Here is a 22,842-nt window from a genome sequence, read left to right as displayed (position 1 = left end):
GAGATGTAGTGCAAATTATACCATTAAAATCACCATGGTATTCACTCTCAGCTGTATGGTCACTTCAGTGGTGTCAAATACATTGTTGTGCAACCATCACAGTGATCCAGCTCAGAACAATTCTTTAATCTTCCCTGTTGACAAAATGTTATTCTGCACAGAGTAAAAGTTATCCTTGTGTTATTCAAATGCTGATTTCTGTGCCCCCACATCTGGTTTCAGTCCAGACCTGGCATGGGAATGCTTATTCTAAGACTCTCCTGTCTCAATGTTGTGTAAACATTGCTCCCCAGTGATTCCCTGATTGGTCAATAAAAGGTTGATCAGCCAATGACTGAACAGAGGAGAGAATAGAGCTGGACTTCTGATCATGGCCAGGGGAGGGAGGGAGGGAGGGGGAGGAGGAGAAGGACGAGATGGGGGGGGGGGGGGGCGGGAGAGGAAGACTCCGCCACGATCACAAGGTGAGGACCCACCATGAGAACTTACGCGGAGCAGAAAGAGCCGGATCAATACTAAAATGCAAGTATCTCAGGGTTTTCGGCTGGGAGATAGCCAGATTAGCCTAGATGATTGGAATAGATTAATATGTGCTCAGTTATTATGTCTTAAAGCATGTGAAATAAATCTCTTGTGAGTCTCTGTCTCAATTATTTGGGAGCTAGCTGGGTTAGAGGGAAAAAAGCCACTTTTAAATCAGCAGTAACACCTCCCAGGTTGAAGTTCGGTACCCTCTGGACTGTTGTAAATCACCAGCCCCTGAGAACCACTGCTTTTCTTTTTGAGACCTTTCCTCACGCCCACACTTCCTTCTCTCTTAGGATTGGCTGGCTTCCCATTGCCTAGCACTTTCCGTGTTCATGCGCGTCGTCCGGGGTTGCTTGCCTACATTGCTAAAGCTTGCATGATATCCCATTGTATGACTGTATTGCATCTGATTTACTCATCACGGGCCCCTGACGTCTACTTTTTCACTTCTGTAAATACGGGTAAACAGACGTCCATCCAACTCTCTGCTTTCACTTCATATCCAGGCAGGAGAGGGTGCCCAGTCACAGAGCCGCACTGCGTTTGACTTTTGAATAATTTGCCATCCTGTTTTCCAGTGTCAGTTCTGATTTAAGTTTTTTACCAGACATGTGTAAATATTTCCATTTCTCCTTAATCTCATCAATTTCTCCCCTTCTGTCTTGATAACTGTTGTCCCAATGGAAGTGGTATCTTATTGTAGCTTTGATCAGTGATATTGATCACATATTAATTTGTTTATTAGTCTTTTGCATAGTTTCTTTAGGAAAATGACTATTCAAGTCCTTTTCCCATTTCAAAATCAAGTTTGTTTTTAATTCTTGAGTTTAGGGGTTCATTGTATGGTATGGATATTAAGCCCTTATCAAATATGTAATTGGCAACTCTGTTGATAATAGTTTTATGCATTAAATAAAAAATTATTCTTTAGTCCAATTGGTCTTGTTTAGGTTGTCATTCTAACATTTTATGGTGTGGCTGTAACTGTTTGGTCTTTCTGTGTACACCCCAGTTCCCAAATAATGACTTGGAGACTTGTTTTCTTCCTTTATGAATGCTTAGGCCATAGGATAGGCTTGTTCCCACTAGCTTGTAACTCAGTTATTCCATTTATACTAGTCTCACTTCTGCCACGTGGCTGGCTGCCTCTCCTCAGTTTCATATGTTCGACTTCCTCCGCACATAGGTGGCAAATCATCTTTCCAGTGACCCTTTCCCAGAGTTCCTCTCTCCGCCAGACGTCCCACCTTCTTCTATCCTATGGTCTCCTACAGGCCATAGGCTTTTTACTTTGACCAATCAGAAGGTGCCTTAGGCAGGCAAGGAAGGACAGAGACACATCTTCACCCAGTGCATATAAGCATTATCCCTAATATAGTTATTAAGTTTCACGTTTGATATGTTTGTAAAAGTTTTGGGTAATGGTGCTAGACACGAATTCAACTTCAGACTCTCTTCCTGTGATACCCATTCCCCTGACTCAGGGGAATGGGCAGAACTAGAAAAAAAAAATCACCCTGAGAAAAGTAACGCAGACCCAAAAAGATAAATATGGTACTCATTCTTTTATACATGGAAGTTAGCTTTTAAGCCTTGATAGGCATGGAACTATACGAATAACCACATACTAACCACACTAAAATATACATACAAAAGAAATCTAAATGGAGTCACAAGATAACAGGAGAGACAAAGCCCCTATTAGAAATCTCTGCCACCAAGTAGAACCTCCAGTGCCAAGAATGGGCTGCAACTAATTGAATTGTTGACCAAAGGGGCTCCATGGAAATCTCCAAATAATTCAGGCTTTTGCCGAGGTTATTGGTTCCTGCCCACGGGCTCACGCAAGGCCCCATTACTCATATCTCATTGACCGTGGAGAAGTTAAGCTGGTGCCTAACTCGAGCCTTTACCCCTGGTGTTCATGGTACTGGATGGTATCGTGGTACTCAGCATGCCACCAGAGGAGAAAGGTAAGCACCAACCCAGCTACAAACCCTGCTATCCACCGTGGTGACCTGCTTCCATGATAGGCTCTGTAGTAGTAGCACAAACTTTGTGAGAATAACCAACCACTCTCTGATTGGATCTATGGTTCGATCCAAGAGATAAAACACAGCTTAGGTGTCCAGGAATCTGAGACTAATTAGGCCATGGACCTGGGGGAAAACCAAATACTATTGTTCTGCTAAATGAAGATAGCAATAAGATTATTCCTAATAACATTCTGCAATACTTTAGTATTAGATCATTGATGAAAGCCAACTCCCTCTCCCAGCAGCCGTTAATCACCAGTATTCCTCAGCTATTGGTACAACCTCATGGCCACTTTCCTTCTCCACGTTTGAATTTTGTCTGACTTGATCATGTGTAGGTCTTACGATTGCCTTCACAACTGCTACAAGTTCACATGTGCAACTGCCCTGCTGTGACTAGAATACACCGCTTTGCGAAAGCCACTCACTGCCACTGGCTCTTGCAACCTTTCCAATCTCTTCTATGATGATCCCTGGGGTTTGGGAGAAGGCGGTGTAGTGTTTGGGGTTCTAATTTACCCCATTGTCCAACAGCTCAGGAAGAGGATATCTCACTCTACATAGGTGGCCTAGACTCACTATGTAGACCACATTGTTCTTGAACTCACGGGGATCAACCTGCATCTGTGCTGGGGTTAAAGGCAGGTGCCACCCCACCTGGCTAAATTCATTTTGTATGTTGAGTATGTGCCTATTTTAGGAAGCTTCTACAGTAACAGGCTACCATGTGCTTTTTTCAAAGGGTGGTATTAGTGACCCTCCATATACCCACTCCTCTACCCTGCCTTCTCATCCTCACCACACTACGACTTCTTTCCCACTGTTCCTGCCCTGACTCCAAACCACCTATGTTCTATTTCCTCTCCCGTGAAGGCCCCAGGACCCACAGCCCCTGTATTAGTAAAGGATTTACTGCTGTGAACAGACACCATGACCAAGGCAAGTCTTATAAAAACAACATTTAATTGGGGCTGGCTTACAGGTTCAGAGGTTCAGTCCATTATCATCAAGGTGGGAGCATGGCAGCGTCCAGGCAGGCATAGTGCTGGAGGAGCTGAGAATTCTACTGGTGTGAGGTGGAATCTCAGGGTTGTTTTGATTCGCATTTCCCTGATGATTAATTGACATTTTTTATATCTTAAACCTGTCAAGTCAGTTTGTGTTGGCCAGCTACTCTTGGCTATAGAATCTATCATGGAGTGTGGTCAATGTAATACAGAGTTCACACCATTATGGAAACTGCCTCTGCCCCTACAAACAGCTGTTAAAGGCCAATAGCTCCTAAACTAAGGGAGGGACTACATTTGTACCTTGCATGCTCTGGTGCTGGGATTTTGTTGGCCTTGAGCTTGTGTGGGTCTTGAGCAAGCCATGACAATAGATCTAACTGCAACTGTACTGCTGCCGTGTTAAGAACATACTGTTTCCTTGAAGTCATCCATCACCTCTGGCTCTTACAATTTTTCCATGCCTCTCTTCTTCAAAGGCCCCTGAGCCTTGAGGGGAGAGGTATAATGGGAACATCTGTCAGGGCTGAGTAGCCTAAAGTCTCTTACTCTCAGCACACTGACCATTTGTATATTAACCATTGTTAATGGCAAGCTGCAGGTAGATGGATGATGCGTTCTGTGGAAGGTGTTCAGTACATGTGGTCCTAAGGTAACAGGGGTAGATTTACAGTATGGGTGGGAGTTACTACCTGGCATGCCCCGGGGCTCCTGGTGCGCTGGTAGCAGGGGAGGAAGATTGTCTTTTCTCCATTGAGTAGGCTTGGCACCCATATCAAATTCATTTTTGCAGTGTATGCAAGGGTTTACTTATGCTGCCTATTTTAACAGCTGGAAACATCAAAATCATGACTATGGAATGCTGTGGAGGAATTGGTATTCTTACCATGTTTAATAATGTTTTTATGACTATATAATAAAAGGAAAACTTTATCAGATACAAGATACTTATTGTGGTAGCAAACAGTTAATCTGCTTTGAGCTCCCTCCCAGCGGGCGATCACATTTCTAGCCATCCGATAGAGTTGTCTGGGTTTGTGAATGAACGACACACACACATGTCAGCTTAATTTTGATATGCCTTGACTAGCTCACTGGCTAGGCACTTCCAAACCTCCCCATGACTAGCCTATACTCCCCTCCTGTATTCTTTAGTTAACTAACACCTTTTAAAACCTACATTTCATCCCAGACCAAATAAGGGGAGTGGCCTCTGGAGCTACTTTCCCAGGCTCTTACATGTTGGCAGGCTTTTTAATTCTGGTCTCTCTGCTTTCCCCTTCATGGCATGATCCATCCTACACTCCTTTCATGGCAGAATCCCTCGTCTTCTCCCTTGCATTTCTTGCCCGGGAATCCTAAAAGTTATGCTGCTTTCTCCCTGCCCAGATGTTGGCCATTGGCTCTTTATTGACCAATCAAAGACCAATTGGGGACAGGGACCCTCAGCATCTGGACATGCAGATTCCTATAAGATTTAGGGAGCCTAACTAAGACAAAAGATTAGAACCAATCCCCAACAACTTATGAATAAAACGGTACAATATTAAGAAGTTGCCATCAGGGTGGGGTGAGGTGGCAGGTTGGTACAGCTGTAGATGTGGGAAAAGAGAGAAAACATTGTTGCATGTAGTTGTACCCTACTGCCTTTGCTCCAGGAAGTGACCGAGATACCATCCCCCTCCTAGCTTCCCTTGACTTTGAGGATTAAAGACACACAGACACAGCTGCTCCTCTTCAACTTGCCTTCTGGGCACAATTGCTGGTACTACTATCTCCTGCCTGGAAAAACCTGCCCTTATCAGTCTCTTATCTCAAGTCTCTCCCACCTGCCCAACACTTCAGTTGCTAAACTTCCCGGACCACCTGCCTATAGGAGCAGCCTGTGTGGCCAGTCCATTTTGAAATCTCACCATATTTCCCAGTTCTCCTTTATCCAAAGCCCTGAAAACTCTTTCCTCCTTTCTTGCACCCCTCTGTCCTCCTTTCTTGCACTCCAGGGGTCCCTTCTGCCCAGCAACTGGTCCATGGCTTTCTTTACTGACAGATCAAGAACCAATAGGGAAACAGGACCTTAGTATCAGAACCTCACCTTACAAAACATGATTGCCAAATCCTAAGAATTACTGAAGCTTGGTGGTGAGTATGTATGTAGGATTCTATTACAGCTCTTCTTCTGGATGCATTCGGAAACTTTCAAAGAAATAATTTGGAAATTTAAAAGTTTTTTTTTTTTTTTTTTTTTTTTTTTAAAACATGCTCAAAATGTCATCCAACCATAAAATTCCAGGAGACATCTCAAACTTGACATGCTCCCGACATGGCCCTGCAAGCACACAACCTTCTTAGTATTCACCACTGTACTGGCTGGTTTTGTGTCAACTTGACATAGCTGGAGTTATCACAGAGAAAGGAGCTTCAGTTGAGGAAATGCCTCCATGAGATCCAACTGTAAGGCATTTTCTCAGTTAGTGATCAAGGGGGAAAGGCCCCTTGTGGATAGGACCATCTCTGGGCTGGTAGTCTTGGGTTCTATAAGAGAGCAGGCTGAGCAAGCCAGGGGAAGCAAGCCAACAAGGAACATCCCTCCGTGGCCTCTGCATCAGCTCCTGCTTTCTGACTTGCTTGAGTTCCAGTCCTCACTTCCTTGGTGATGAACAGCAGTATGGAAGTGTAAGCCGAATAAACCCTTTCCTCCCCAACTTGCTTCTTGGTGATGATGTTTGTGCAGGAATAGAAGCCCTGACTAAGACAACCACCTTGGTGAATAGGCACTCATTACGTGGCTTATGAGGACCAAACTATGGATGCACCCATGATCTCCATCCTATCTCATATCAAGCCTCTCATTTCTACATTCCAAACCACTTCTCTACATTTTTGCTGGTGTCTCTCTAGTTCACACTGCCATCATTCTCTTGCTTGAACAACTGCAGGGACTCCTAAGATTCAACTTATAATCCCGGTCTCTTATAAGCCTTCCTCCTTATTGTTTCTGTATAAGTCTTTTAAGAAACAAAATCGGGTCCCATCTGATCACTTCTTTTTATATGTGTGTGTGCATTCGCCTATACATGTGCTCACGGTAGCAGGTGGTCAGAGTTAGGTGTATTACTCTCTTAAAATGTGTTACGTATGATGTATGTGCGTATGCATGTTCTTGTGTGTGAGAACATGCATGTGTGTGAATGTGGAATGGGCATGTGGTGGGTCACGCCACAAATGCAGGCATCAGTCTTCACTTTGAGACCCCTTGTTTGAGACAGGGTCTCTTGTGCTGTTAGCTTGCTTGAGAGCTTCCAAGGGTTCGCCTGTATCCACTTCCCATCTCCCCACAGGAGTGCTAAGATTCGAGAGGTGTGCTACCTCATCTGGCTTGACATGGCTTCTTCGGCTCAAACTCTAGGGCTCACATTCACGTGCAGCAAGCATTTTCTCTCCTGAGCCATCTCAACAGCACAGCATTTCCTTTGGAGGGTAGGATCTCTCACTGGACCAGCAGCTTACTCTTTGCCTCTGCTGGTGGCCAGAAAGCCTTTGGGATCCACCTGTATCTATTCTCTGAGTCCCAGGGTTACAGATGAGTGAGGTTACACCAGGCTTCTATGCCGGTAAGGGGTGGGATCTGAACTCTGGTCCTTGAGCTTGCTTGGCAACCACTGCCCAGGAAGCCACTTCCTTAGGCCCCAAACTGATCTCTCTAGACTCCTTCAAGCCTGCCTCTTAGTTGTCCCTGCCTATTTTTCTTCCGCTTTCTAACCTTTCTCATTTTTTTTTTTTTAACTGTAAGAAGCAAGTCTTAGTGAGCTCTGTCAGGTCTCAGCTTACTATCATTTTTGTTGTTGTTGTTGAATCCTTTTTACTACTCTACCCGAAGTTGAAAGTATCATCCTGTCAAAGCGATCTCCAAAGGTGATTTATTTGTATTTATTTGTGTATTTTCTTTCTGAGATGGGATCTTGCTACACACAGTCTCATCATCCCGCCTCCGCAGCCGTCGGCCACCTCAGTGCTCCACTATGAGTCACCTGTATTTACTTGGGTGACTCCTCACTGTCTGTCACTATTCACTGCAGAGTAAGGATCTTGTCTCATTCATTCCTGAGTCACCTGCCCCAGATCACTGCCAGGTGCTTTGGCAATACAAAGTCGCTCACTCTGTACTGACTGAGTGAATTCGTTTCCAGGACATTTTTGGCGTTACGGAGTGAGTTCTGGTTTTTCCTGGAAAGGGAGCCGCATCAGCCATTTTTCTCATCTCTCCCAGGACGTGTGATGAAGGGTTTGTTTTTGTTGTTCACTGTGTGCGTGTGTGTGTGTGTGTGTGTGTGTGTGTGTGTGTGTGTGTGAGAGAGAGAGAGAGAGAGAGAGAGAGAGAGAGAGAGAGAACGAGAACACTGGCTACTGCTTACACGATCCCAGTAGTTAGGAAGCAGAGAGAAAAACACTGGCTGGAACCAGGGCCAGACTGCAGCCCAGAAGGCCTGCCACCCCAGGGACCACTTCCTCCCGTGAGACTCCACCATCTAAAGGTTCCAAAATCTTCCAAGCCAGCTGCCAGCTGGGAACCAGGTGTTCAAACACTCAGTCCAAAGTGGGGCATCCAACAGCCACACCATAACATGATTCAAGTGAAAAACTGAAAGACTACCATTGTAGCCTAGATGGAAGGGTGTGTGTGGGGGTGGGGTGGGGGCGGGGGAGAGGGGGTGCTGAGGGGGAGGAGTCGGGCCTGAAGAGAAGAAAGACACCGTAAGGTTTGACTAACCAACTCAATGAAAAGAGACAAGGGAGGTCTGACTGAAAATTACACAGCTTAGGAGTGGCGGCATTATCATGAACAGGAACAGAGATGGGTCTGAGGCGAGGCTTATGGGTTCTATTTTTGATGTAGTATGGCAGGGTGCTAACAGGGAATTAGGTATGAGGAATGTGACTGGAGAGAGAGAGGTCACCCCTGGAGACGCCACTTTGGGAACTGTGTGCATCAAAGTGCTAATTAAACCCATGGGGGCTGATTGGAAGCTGTCAAGCCAGGAAGCCCAGAGAGAGCAGACTCTGTATCAGAAGCCAGCCAGCCAGGAGAAGAGAGAGGGTGGGAGGAAAGACCGTCCAGCACTGAACGCTGTCCCAGGCTGCTGGAGGAAGCAGATAAAAGGGGGGGGGGGGGAGTCTTTCACTCACATGATTCTCTGCTTTCTAAACTTCAGTTTGTTTCCACTGTAAAAACTGTTCTCTTTCTAGTCCTTTCTTAGCCTATTAGCTTTTAAGTCTCATAGTCTATTAACCCGAACAAACCAGCATCAGTCAGTAAAACACTACTCCCCCCCCCCCCCGATCTCCTGTACTATGCAACACATTCTAACACATTCTAGATATGGTTTGGATAGGACCAGTCCTCCACGGGTTCTTGTGCCGAACGTTTGGTCCCTAATATAGCGGTGCACACTTGTAAATCTCAGCATTCAGGAGGGAGAGGTGGAAAGATTAGCGAAAAAGCCTGGGCTCTGTAGAGATATGGATGTAGTTTACTGGCGAGGCACTATTTGCCTAGCTCACAGCCCCTTCCTCAACAAACAACAACAAACCAAACAAAAAACAAACTGCACTGGGCTCTAGGTGAAGGTGGTGTGGTCATTAGGGGTTACCTGTGGACGGGCACAGAGCAGTGCAGGGCTTGTGGCGCCCCCTATGGGTTCACAGAAGACTGAGCTAATAGTACCTCAGAGTGAGATGAGCCCCTCCCCCAGCCTCTGGCTTTCTTCTTGTGTAATCTCTCTCATACGCTCTCCTGTCATGATGCAATCTGCATCGTGTGTTATGTATGACACAGACACAGGGACTCCCACCGGAGGCTGAACAGACAAGACTTCCCAATCTTCGCCTCTCAGCCTCCATACCTGCTAGTTAATAGATGTTTGTCCTTTCTTCTCCCTTCCAGCCCCTGGGTTCTCAGCGTGGGTTCCTGTGTGAGGGCAGCGGATTACTGGGTGACTTAGACCAGTGGTTCTCAAACAGGGGTCAACTAAGACCATCGACAAACACAGGCACTTATATTGCAATGTGTAACTGGAGCAAAATTATGAAGTAGCACCAAAAAATAATCTTCTGGGTGGGAGTCACCACAGCATAAGGAGCTGTATTAAAGGGTCTCAGCATTAGAACGGTGGAGGAGCGCTCTTCAGGCTGTCTTTTGTAAGCCACCTGTATTTAGTATATATCTGTGGGTTCTCCTCCTCTAGCGGACCCCATTCCATACTAACATGCTCTCAAGTGCTTTTCGTTTGGCTTCAGCCAACACGTCTTTTGGGGAAACAGGAGATGAACATAAACAGAAGTGTCTCTGCTTTGTTTGTGATACTGCTTTCCCACCGCTCTGGTGCTCACCTTACCTGCTACAAGATATATATGTGTGTGTGTGTGTGTGTGTGTGTGTGTGTATATATATATATATATATATATGTATAGGGTGCAGTAGTCATGGTAGTCCAACACTGACTCTCTTGGTAGAAGGGCTGATAACCTGGTAGCCATCATTCCAGGAGACCGGAGGTCTCTGTAATTCTGATCGTGTACTTGAATCCTGGAGGGTCTGGAGAGCTGCTGGCTTTCAGTCTGTGCTGAGAACCTAAAGAAGTTGGATTGAATGCCAGCAGCAACAGGATAGATGAGCTTGCCCAGGAGAGCAAGGGCAAGCAGACAAAGAGCAAAGTCCCCTCTCCTGTGTCCTTTATGCGGCTGCCACCAGAAGTGTAGCTCCGATTCAGGGTGGGCTTCCTGCTTCAAATAGTCTGATTAAGAAAATCCCTCACGGGCCGGAGAAATGGCTCAGTGGTTAAGAGCTCTTCCAGAGGTCCCCAGTTCAATTCCCAGCAACCACATGGTGGATCGTAACCATCTATAATGGGATCTGATGCCCTCTTCTGGTGTGTAAATAAATAAATACAATCCCTTGCATGCACGTGAGTGCATGCACACACACATATTTGAAATTTTATATATATGTATATATATATATTATACCCATACCTCAAAGAGTGCCCAGTAGCCTGGGCTTTAGTTAATTACACATGGAGTTAAGTTGGCAACCAAGATTAGCCATCTCAGGGAGAAAAGGTTTATTTTGGCGTATAGTTCCAGATCAGATTCAGTCCATTCTGGCAGAAAAGGCATGGCAACAGGAATGATAGGCCAGCCTGAAGGGAGGGAGGGAGGGAAGGAGGGAGGAAGGGAGAGAGAGGAAGCGAGACAGAGACAGAGAGGCACAGAGACACAGAGAAAGAGGAAAAGAGGAAGTGTAGCCAGGCTGTACAGCCTCAAAGCCTGCCCTCACTGATACACTTCCCTCAGCAAGGCCCCCACCCCTTACGAATTCCAAAACTTTCCCAAACATTGCCACCAACTGGGAATCAAGTGTACAAACATACGAGCCTACAGAGGCCATCTCTCATTCGCACCCAATAGTCTCTAAATACACGGACAGCGCCATCTTTTTATTCCTAGGCTTTCCTAGCATGGTCCCTCCATGGACTCACCTCAGGTAGCCCGAGCTCATCACTCCGCCAGCTCACCTCTTCCTCCAGCTTAGTGCTCACTCCTGTGATACCATTTGAAGGAGCGTCCCGGTGACACCATCCCTTGAAGGACAGCCATAGTCTCTGCCTGCCAGCCTGCTGCCTGGGTTGTTTCTCCCACATCTTTTCTTTGCAGGAGGCACTTTGTAATAAAAATAAATCCATTTTTTTTCTTTCACAGTCTTGCTCCCAGAATGAAGACTCTGAGACTAATTATTAATAAATGCCCAGGCCATAAACCTCAGCTCGTTCCCTGACAGGCTCATAACTTATTTAACTAACGCTTAAGTTATTTTATGTCTACCACTTGGTTAGTTACCTCTCCTCAGTCCCAACCTTCTTCCTTTGCGTCTTCTCAGCTTCTCGCTTACATCTCTCCTTATTCTATCCTGAGTTCAGCTATTTGTTGGTTTATTTCCATCTCCCCCGAGTTTCCCAGGTGAGTCTCCCTTTTGATCCCTCACTATTACCCAGAATCCTCTCTTCCTGCATTGTCCCACCTTCTACTTCTCGCCTCAGCTCATTGGCCATTGGCTTTTTTATTGACAGGTGATGCTCATCAGAGATAGAGGTACAGCATTTGGTGATCGTGGGCATAAGATTGGGATCTGGGAGGGAGAGGCATCAGCAAAAACCTTGCCTTTTCAAACTGAGGTGTCTTTGGAGTGAGTGGAAGCTATCAAAGCCCTCAGCCCCTGAGCGCCAGTTGGCACCGTGGTTTCCTAAGTCACATCAGAGGGCTGCAGGCACGGAGGGATGGGCTCTCCAGCGCTTCCTTCAGATCCCAGATGCCACAGGTAAACTCTTTTAAAGCTATGAGTCTTAAAAAGAATTTTTGGATCTCTTTTTTCCTTTTAAAAATGTATGTAGCCACCAACATGGCTTTTAGAAAAGTAAATAAGCAGAAGAAAGGACACGTTTATCCATTACAGTCTTTAACTATGAAGAAATTTGCTGAGACATGTTGATTTTAAAAGCTCAAATTACACAACACTTAATTCTGTAACAGAATAAGAAGTGGGTGGGTTTGTAGATAGAATGGGGGTAAATTAAACAGAAACAAGAGAGGAGTAACGGTGAGGCCGCTTTGAGTAAGTTGATCAGATTTTATCTTCAAGTAGGTTGATCAGATTTTTATCACGGTGTCTTCCTGAGTGAGTTTCCCTCTCCTCCACCTTGCATCTCTTTCTCACTGATAGAGGCTTCTTTTCATTTGATTGTAAAATACAGCTGAGATGCTCGTGAACGGGTGTTGACGTCTATGTCTATGACAACTGCAGCCAAGGCTGGAGGAAGAGCCAGCATTATAGTGTGAGGGCCTCTTGTGGATAGTGTTCATTTACAGATGAAGCACCATTTCAAAGCCTGTAGACTGTAGACTCTGTTCCGATTTGGATGTGAGTATTTCGGTTGTTGGATGCCTCCTTTTAGGAGGTCCAGGAGACGTTAGGAGGTGGGTCTAGGTATAGGAAGTAAGTTACGGGGCCATGTACCTGAAGGTGACATACTCGGTCCCAATAGCTTCTTTGCTTCCTGCTTCCTGTTCATGGTGAATTAAACCACCTCTCCCCCTCCATGCTCCCGATACTGTGATGTTCTACCCACATACTAGGGACCAAGTGACTGTGGACCAAGATCTCTGAAGCTGTAACCTAAAAGAAATCCATCCTCCCTTAAGTCATTTCCATTACACATTTTGTCACAGAATTAGGTGAATAAACACACAGCAAACCCCACGGTTTCCCAGACAGGATCCTTCTGCTCCCTTCTACGAGGGCAGACTACCTCTGAAGACCCAACTCAAACACCCTCTTCTCTGTGCGGCCTTCCCCTCCCTCCCAGCAAAAAGGAGAAGGGGAATAACCGTTGCCTCAAGCGATGCAAGCTGACAAGGGAAGACTTCAGTGAGCGGTCACCTTTCCCGTGGCTTCTCAGCATAGGGAAGGATAATGTAGAATCAGGTAGCTCTGAAAGTACCAGAGAGGTGAGAGCTAGTTGCAGGGCTATTTAAAGCTATTTGGAAAAGCTGCTTGTTGAACGGGACTGGTTTTGTTTGTTTGTTTGTTTGTTTGTTTTGAGACACACAACTGCCATCTTGGAGTACAGCTGTGCCCATCCAGAAAACGATGATGCCAGTTGGACCTGCTGACGGTTGACATCTGCGTGAAGGGGGGAGGGGAAGGGGACAATGGGATGCTCTTCCAAGTGTCCAACTCCTCCCTATAGCATGTAATTGCATGTGGCATCTGGGAGGGGTTGGAGTTTATAGGTCAGGGAAGACTTGGGGAGGCTAAGAGGAAGCCCTCATGCCTGCTGGGTAAAGGCTTTTCAGATCCAGCCTGTTAGAGGAGGGACACCCTCTGCCCTGTAAATAACCCCTGACCTATGCTTTCTAAGGACGCTCGATAAACTTATTGGATCCCCAGAGAGCACGTTGGCAGAATCATGCCTCAGTTTGTCATTAGGACCTTAGGAGAAGGGGTAGACATTGCTAATGTTTCCCAGAAAAGAGTTTTAGTAACTCTTCTGCATGGACAGAAGAAGGAAATGGTTTGCTTTGCTTATGTCTATAAAGACTTATGACAATTGTTTGCTTAACTCATTCATCTGGGAGGAGTGGCTGGTACTGCTGTGGGTGGTCCTCCCTAACTGAGCCAGTGTGCACTCCATCTCTAAAGGGATGACAACACCCCCTTGTGTTTTGGGAAACATTTAAAAGATATGGTATTTTCCTGTGATACACCCAGCTTCTCTCAGCCCTGGGAAGTCTCGGTGGCCAGTTCTTATCTTGTGGAGACACTCTGACTCAGAGCTCCAAAATTTCTCCGCCCAGCTCGCTAAGTTCCCACTGGTAGGTCCCTACCCCATCAGCCCCATGCTTCAAATCCCCCACAGCCTTTGTGGTGCACATCTGCCAAACCCACGCTTAGCCCACAGTACCTTTCTCTCTTGAACCCAGTCAAAGCACCGCATGAAGGAAAACGTAACACAAACCTAGTTCAGAAACAATGGTAACTCAATCATTGCACACAACAACTAGAATCCTAATCTTGTAAGCCATTTTAAATCTAAATCCTCGGGTAGAAAATCTGGCAGATTCGCCATATAAGCTGGGAGACACTAGTAGCTACATCTTGCCCTCTCGCTATCCCTATTTATAAAGGCCCCTAACTCTTCCCTGCTTCCTCTCTCCAACCTGGAAGTCCCGCCTACTTGCCCAATGATTGGCTCCTTCATTCATTCAGAGAAGGTTCATAAGAAGTCACCTCAGTATGTGACTCATTCCTCATTCCAGACAACCCCTGCTGGGAAAGCAGAATTAACATCAAAATACAGGCACCACTAGGGCCATCCACAACACCCTTCCTGCTCCTAGGAGTGCTCCCTCTTTCCTCCTCCTCTCCTCCTGTCTCTTTTCTTTCAAGGTACTGTAATGGCTGCTCATAGAATACATTAACAGCTGAAAGGAAACTTGCATGTTGTGATTTTTTGTTGTTGTTTTCTATTTTAAAGCTTGAACTTACTTCAAACACCGGCTTGTCAATGTTTTGATGATCATAACAGGTGGTATTTATCGAGCATTATATATTGTTCTAAGTGACAGATGTATATTAAATCATTTTATATTACCGCAATTCCCAGAGGTGTCATTACTATGACTTACAGATGAGGGCTCTATCCTGCAGAAAAAGGTTGAAGTACCCAAAACTCCTCAGCTATGAGCCCAGTGGTTGTTGCTAGAGTCTCGCCTCTCTTTGAGAAGCCTTTACGGCTGTGATTCAAGTTGACATTTTATACACCAAATACAGAAAAAGAGTGTGTTCTGTAAAGACTGTAAAAAGGGTTGCTATCATACACACAATATTTTTAAGGTTTTAAGTAATTGGGGCTTTAGAGGGCAAACAGATACCAGAAAACACAAATAATACCTTGTGTCTCAGAGGCTATATACAGCATTATGGTTGAAGGGGTAAGAGGCTAGACTCGAACCAATCTTAAGACATTCTTACAAGGCTACAGTATGAAGAATTAGCTATTCAAGCAGTCTGTGTTAAGATCCATTAAAAGAAGCCAATTATGCATGCACCGGGCAGCGGAAGCCCTCGTCACTGTTGACAGTACACTCATTTATTCCATATGATTAGCAGGATTTGTCAGCAATGAATTACAAATTTTCCCTTGTAAAGGCTGTTTCCTCCCTCACTTATATATAGGCAAAAGCCGTATCTAGCATAGAAAACAAAATAAAAATAACTGCATGTATTTATAAGCAGCTCTGTTTATAAATCAGTACATTTCCCCTTTTGAGAAAACAGTGTAGAATCCAAGTGTGGGCGGTAGTTTGAATATGGAGATCTGTCATGTGCTTTCAGAAGCATTTCAAGAAAAACGCTGAGCTAATTAAGTCTATTATTTGCCTTCTTCCTTCGAAGAAAAGCACACGCATGTTCCCTGGGGCAGATCACTTCCATAAGGAGAAAGCCCCACGCTGTGGGTACAGTCGTAGCTCTCTGTCCTGGCTTGTTGTGAACTAGGGAGAAAATGTTCAGGTAGGATTCCTCACAGAAAGAAAAGGAGGGTTTTGTTTTTGTTTTTGTTTTTGTTTTTTCCCCTTAAAGAAGTTAGAAAGTTTTGGTGCTCTCACATGGGATAAAAGTCACACTGGCTGCGAAGAGAAGCCCCTGTCCTTACCCCCGTAATGTCCCCCACTAACGAGGAAGCTTCATGTGTTCATCAGGAGTTAAACAATCATGCAGATCTGCTTTAGAAATGGAGAATTCTCTTTGTTGTAGGTTAGGTGCGAGGATGAACTAAGATGACGGGTAAACTAGCCATCTGCTAAGGACTCACTCACTCACCAGGCAAGCTGGCAGGCAGCATTTGCCTCCCAAGGAACAGTGGTTTCAGAGTTTTGCCAGGGTCTTATTTGTCTTCTGGATGCTACCCTGTCTTCTGGGGCCTGGCTAATGATCTACAGAGCATATGGCTGGGCTCTTTCCTCTTCTATTGGCATTTGATCTCAGTGACTGCAGGTGGAGTTGGACACCACACCTTGCCTTGTAGCACCTGGAATTTGCCTATGCTCAGTCTTGGATGGATCCGGAATAGTTTCATGGAACAGTGATAATTGCCCACACCAATCCTGTGTCATTTTGAGGGGTCTGCTGATGGTACAAACACTAGCTTTTGTTAAGGCTCATTGCTAGTAAAAAAAAAATACTAATACTAGGTATCTCTTAGACTGTCTTTCAACTTTAGGTCAGGCAAAGCATGGTTACAAAGGAAGTCAAATGTATTTTTATGATGAAATGTTGGCAACACTGAGTATTCTGAGAGCACATGATTGAAAGTGTGAAACTTGGGATACTTTTAATAACAATCATAAGAGTACAGAGGAGACCCATACGTATGTGATCAATTAAATACACGGGGAAAAGACCACGTTGACTAGGACAGCACATCACTCTGTTTTCACCCTGAATTCACTCATTACAGTTGAGGGTTGAGTCCCTCTTTCCTCCCTGCTGCCCCACCCCCAGCCTTTCTCTTTCTTTCTCTCTGCATGATGTATGTTGTATGAACTTGGGGTTGGAGCATGTATACCCTTGCAGAGGCTGAAGGAGATGATGTCTTCCTCTATCCATCTTTGCCTAAGCCTTGAGGCTGGGTCTCTTACTGAATTGGAAGCTTTTGGTTATCAGCTAGGGCTGGGTGGCCAGTGACCTCTTGAGATCTGCCTGTGTGACCTTTGTCCGTGTGGCCATTTCTGGGTTTTATGTGAGTGTCGTGAATTTGAAATCACCAAGCTCTGTTGCCTGATCTGTCCTATTTGTTACTCCAATCCTGAAGTTCAAGTTTTAATAAATACATTTGAGAATTTCTAAGTATGTGTCTTAGTTAGGGTTTTACTGCTATGAACAGACATCATGATCAAGGCAACTCTTATAAGGACAACATTTAATTGGGCCTGGATTACAGGTTCAGAGGTTCAGTCCATTATCATCAAGGCAGGAGCATGGCAGTGTCCAGGCAGGCATGGTGCAGGAGCTGCTGAGAGTTCTACATCTTCATCTGAAGGCTGCTAGCAGAATCCTGGTTTCTAGGCAGCTAGGATGAGGGTCTTAAAGCCCACACCCACAGTGACACACCTACTCCAACAAGGCCACACCTACTCCAAGAAGGCTACACCTGGCTGGGCGTGGTGGCACACGCCTTTAATCCCAGCACTCGGGAGGCAGAGGCAGGCGGATTTCTTAGATCGAGGCCAGCCTGGTCTACAAAGTGAGGTCCAGTACAGCCAGGGCTATACAGAGAAACTGTGTCTCGACAAACCAAAAAAAAAAAAAAAAAAAAAAAAAAAAAAAGAGGGCCACACCTCCTAATAGTGCCACTCCCTGGGCAGAACATATACAAACCATCACAGTCTGTCATTTCTACCAAGAACTATGTTTGTATCTGCCCCTGAAAGGAAATTTATTAGGAGTACGTGTCCCCTAAAGATGGAGCGGCCTAGCACAAAGACACTGAATTAGAAACTTTCCCCTCTCAATGCCTCGCCCCTGTGTGAGCCTAGTGGAGGTATTGGTGTTCCACCCTCTGAAGCTGCTGAAGCTTTACCTGAGAAATGCGGTCAGTCTTTGCCACTCATGGAGATCAGGAGGAGCGGCACAAGGTGCACACAATCTATAATGCACCGTGCACCCAGCAAATGAAACTTCACGAAAACAAGAGCCGTAGACATCTCACCAGGTTGCCACCGCAATGAAGGTTTCTGATACACGGCTGGAAAACCTCAGCTTTAGCTCGGTCAGCAAACCCCTTCACTCTACTCTCAAACTTTCATAAGCACTTTAAAGCAGTTCACATGAGCTAACTCTCCCTATTCCTAAGGCCAGGTTCAGTTAGCAGCTGGATTCCACTCACGTGTTTCTTTGTTCTAGCCATTCTCTCAACCCGACCATTCAGCAATATGTTTTGAGCTTACTCTTTGTCCTGGGCACATGGAAGTATAAATATTGTACAAAAAACGGAAGAGAGAGCCATGTGCAGCCCAGAGACCATCGCATCTGGGTTGGGACATGCAAGGTAACCACAAGCCTTCTATCAAGTATTTTTTTTTTAGAATTTATTTTATTTTATTTATTTAATTTTTTAGATTTATTTATTTATTTATTATATGTAAGTACACTGTAGCTGTCTTCAGACACCCCAGAAGAGGGCATCAGATCTCATTAGGGATGGTTGTGAGCCACCATGTTGGGATTTGAACTCAGGACCTTCAGAGGAGCAGTCAGTGCTCTTAACCTCTGAGCCATCTCTCCAGCCCTCTGAGGGCTGATCTGAAAATAGAAATCACCTCCTGTCTCTCTAAAAAGGTCATTATAGTTATGGATAGGTGGGGGTGGGGGGCTGGAATGTAAGGATTGAATAGGGAGGGAAGAAGAAGGCAAGAGAGGGACATGGGGAGGGACAGCTTCCAAGGGTCATTTGAGGGCTCCTATGTAAACCTTATACAGTAGAAGCCTCCTATATTATATACATAAGTGAAAGCAAGCTGAGTGAGATGGACAGATAATGGGGGAGACAGAGCCCCACCTGGACGTCTCTCACCGTCAAAGGAAGCTTCCAGTAGTGGGAATGGGATACATCTAATTGACTTGTTGGATAAAGAAGCCCCCTGGAGCCTCCCCCCGCCCCGCCCCCAAACAACCTGGGCTCTAGTCAATGCTATCTGTGACTCTCTAAAAACTAATTGTAAGGGCCTATTGCTGAAGACAACTTTTGTAGGATTTTCCCTGTCCAATTACATTAATGCAGAGGAGGTCTGTGATTGGACAGGGAAAACGGAGGCGGAGCTAAGAGTTGCAGAGACAGGAAACGTCTCAGGGTAGGAGGAGAGGGAAGATGGCTGTGGACGTGAACCCACGTGGTGTTTACCAGCCACAAGTCGTTGTGGTATGGTAGGGTTAGATTAGTTGGGATAAACCTTTTATCATTATCAACTGGCTCTGAAATCATTGCCTTGGCATCTTGTAAATTGCGATAGTGTTGATACATAAATCTGATTGGTTAATTAAGCTTTATGCAACCCTGAGGATGGCGGCCCCATTTAGTTACTGGAATGTGAGATCACTGACTACATGGGTAGATGGCTGAGAAAGAACTGAGGGCTCCCGGGACAAGCGAGCCAGATGCTGCGGGGGCAAGCTGGAAAGAGTTGATGGTGGCGGCAGGAGCGCGGGAGCGTGGTCCTGCCCCGAGGAGAGTTGATTTTGTTGTCGTTTTTTGTTGTTTAGGATTTCTTGCAACAGACAACACCTACAAAACTCATGGAGAAGTTGAGCTAGTGGCAACCTATAGCCTTCGCCCATGCAGGCTAGTGTATTTCTGATATTGGACGGCACTCTGCCTGCTATCAAAGGAGAAAGGCAAACACAAACCCAGCTACAAATGCTCTCATCTACAAGAGCGACCTGGTAGACTGCTTGTAAGACACACCCGTACAATGAGGCCCAGAGCCTCTTTACCTTGCATGCGTAAGATGGTACAGACAAGATTGTGAATTTAACGAACCACACAGTGAGTTTAGAGTTAATGCTCGTGCTGACTCTTGACTCCACCCATACGCACATTTCTGGTAAATGGAGAAATTATTGCTTACATGTGTGCTGCACACAGTGGGTTTGAGCTGTTCTGCGAAAAGCCTTTTAAATTTCCCTTCATGCAGGAATTGAGAAGAAATGCTACTTGCTTCATACTTGGCGTGAAAAGTGTGTGTGTGTTTTTTCCATAGTGACATCTATATATTCCCAAACATCTCAATTTCTGAACTCTCTGAAGGCAGATACTTCCAGGCAGTTCTGGTTTCCAAGGTATGTCTGAGGTGTCCCCATGGAACGCTCCACACCTCCATGGCCATTGAGCAGTGAAAGACTCAGTCTTTCTGGCACTACAGTGTAGAATTTTCCATCAAAAATGTCAGCACTTGTTTTTCAGCAGATGGCATGGAAGTGAAATCTCCCTCCTAGAAAGGACACCTTGGTCAGCTATGTGTCTTGCGGGACATTTGCAGCACGCAGGGCTGGCTGTTAGCATGGTACAATGAGGGGCTGCTTAGAGGATGCGTTACAGAGCATCAGCTGCTTACTCTCAAATGCCACCTCACTCAGGTACAACCAATGAAATACCAGCAATAGGAGAGAGTGCACATTGCTCCTTAGGGGAGTTCCTTCCAGGTTTTCTAAACGGACAAATAAATAAATAAATTCAAATAAATAAATTATCTCTAGTATATAGAATGCAACAGTACCCAGAGTAAACAGTCTATATGACTATAGTTTATAAAGTGTAGTCTATAGTCGATTAGAACAAGCCTTCTCTTTTCTAGGCACCCCATGTATCTCAGGGGATGTCCAGCTTAGAAATCCAGAGCTGTCGAGAGAAGCTGCTCCTGGAGCTTGACCATACCTGCTGTTGTGTGGTTTAACAATGCCAGCTATGGTTACTCGATCAGAGGGGGTCCTAAAATCTGAACAGGTATTTTAGATTTTTTTAAATTGTATTTTAAAATGCATTTATTTACTTTTAAGAAGGCAGGTGCATGCCACAGTACACCATGTGGAGGCCAGAGGAGAACTTCTAGGAGTATCTTTTTCCATCTTGTGGGTCCTGGGGACTGAATTTAGGTTATCAGGCATCTTTACCCACTGAGCCTTCTTGTTGGCCCTAGATAGATTTCTATTCCATGGTTCCAAGGTATGACTTGCCTCTTAATTGTTTGATGTATCAGAGACAATCTGCCACCTCCAATCTCACCCCTATCTGTCACCCCCCGGAACGTTTCTGTCCCACGAACTGCCTCAGCCAGTACCTCGAATGAGGACAGGACCAAAGGAATGTAAGAAATAGAGAGTTTAAGTCTCATGTCTGTAAGTCGGATGTCTTGTTAAACGAGAAGGAAGGTTTTCCTATCATTTAAATGATTTTCATGGTTTTCTCTATACATCTCCCCCAAGCCAGATAATATTATTCTCAGTGGATATCTACTAAGTGCTTTGCTAACTCCAAGAATCAAAGAAAGATTAGTAGGGAGAAGAACACCAGGGAAGTAGGGAAGACAGTGCCTTTAGCGGGATTTAATCCATATACTGTAGAGTCCTTTCCCCTCCCCACACAGGCTTCTGGGCTTGCTTTGTTTTGTTTTTTGTTTGTTGGGGTGTTTTTGGTTTGTTGTTGTTGTTTTGTTTTGAGACAAGTTCTCTTTTGTTAGCCCAGGACAGCTCCCAACTCCAGATCTTCCCACCTCAGGCTCCAAGGGCTGGGATCCCAACCCTAACCCTAAGGGACAGATTTATCTCACCATGGCTGGTAAAAGTTACACATTTAAAACTCACAAGTCAGGGGTTTTTAGTAGAATCAGAGCTGTGCGAATATTTCCGCTGGTTTCAGAATGTTAGCAGGTTTCTTTCCCCTCTTCCTTTCACCACCAGCCCTAGAAACCACCGCTTCCACGTCAACGGATTTGCCCTGTTTTTGATGTCTCAATCGGGGTTTCTTTCCCATCTTCAAGCCATCTCGCAGTACATATCATTGTTCCAGTATTTTACGCCTGATGCGTAGCCCTGTTTGGATGTGCCATACTTATTACTAAACAATCAGTGGGTACCTGCAATCTCTCTAGTTTGGGGCCACGACGGATGAGGCTGTAAACACACATTTACTTACATGTCTGCGTGGATATGCTTGTTGGCTTTCTTTATATACATCTAGGGGTAGAATGGGTTTAGCTCTTTGAGTGACTGCTAGCTGTTTTCCAGATCGTCTGTGTTACTGTTCCTCCCCTGCAAAAATGTATACAGAATCCAGTTGTTAGTCCCGAGATTTCCCGAAGAAAGAGCAATTCCATCATTTTGGGCCAAATGTAAAGCAAACTTTATTAAATATTAAATACTGACCAAAACACGTAGTTTGGTAAGGATCAATCCCCGAAATTTCCCAGCTGGAATGGCCCCGAGGCATGAGTGGCACGGATTTATAATGACAAACCTATAGACCACCGTACTTTTCCCATGAGGCTTTGTTACTTTGTGAGAACTACAACTCCCAGCATTCCAGGAAGTTACCTGGTCCCTGGGCAGGTGGGGCTTCCAGGTTAATTTGGGGCGTCACACGATCTTTCTACATCCTTATGTATGTTTTCGTCAATCTTTTACGTTTTAGCTACTTGCCACTGTGACCGTGGTATTTCATCTTTTTCTTTCTTTACATATTTTTGAGAAAGTCAATGAATCTGAGTCAAGAGCCTCTTTGACACAGGCCAAAGGTTTGCTTTGCCACTGTCTGGTTCCCCTCTGAGGAGTCCTGTCTCCCCGAGAACAACTGAAAAAAATCAGAAATACTCCTAGAGCCCCTGTAGACCGGCTCTGCGGGAGGGCAGGGGCGGAGGGCGTTGCCCACCTTGAACAGGTATCCATAGCGTCCAGCTTTGACCCTGCAGTCTGTGAGCATCATTTTAATGGTGGCGCATGGCTACTTTATCCCTAACCACTCTTGGTTCTGTTTGAGAAGCCTGATGATGCTCCAGTCACAGAGTCTTTTGGGCGTAACTATGAGGTGCCTAACAGAAATGACACTTGATATCATCCTTAGGCTATGCCGACATTAAGTGTCACTTTGGGGATTGGTTGAATCAGTGTA

General features: G+C 45.3%; 1 long non-coding RNA gene across 1 annotated transcript in view; it reads right to left on the bottom strand.

The window, feature by feature from the left end:
- Window positions 1-22,183, bottom strand: part of LOC115029390 — a 78,859-nt gene extending 56,676 nt beyond the window's left edge. The window contains exons 1-2 of the long non-coding RNA XR_003834942.1: window positions 22,101-22,183; window positions 21,871-21,986 (exon numbers count right to left, since the gene is read on the bottom strand). This is a non-coding gene — a long non-coding RNA (uncharacterized LOC115029390). The remainder of the gene's footprint in view (window positions 1-21,870; window positions 21,987-22,100) is intronic.
- Window positions 22,184-22,842: the final 659 nt, after the last annotated feature.

Source organism: Mus caroli, chromosome 15 (assembly GCF_900094665.2).
Source record: "Mus caroli chromosome 15, CAROLI_EIJ_v1.1, whole genome shotgun sequence".
Classification (NCBI taxonomy): Eukaryota; Metazoa; Chordata; class Mammalia; order Rodentia; family Muridae; genus Mus; species Mus caroli.
The sequence above is the reverse complement of the archived record's forward strand: the minus strand, read 5'-3'. Positions and strand labels throughout refer to the sequence as shown.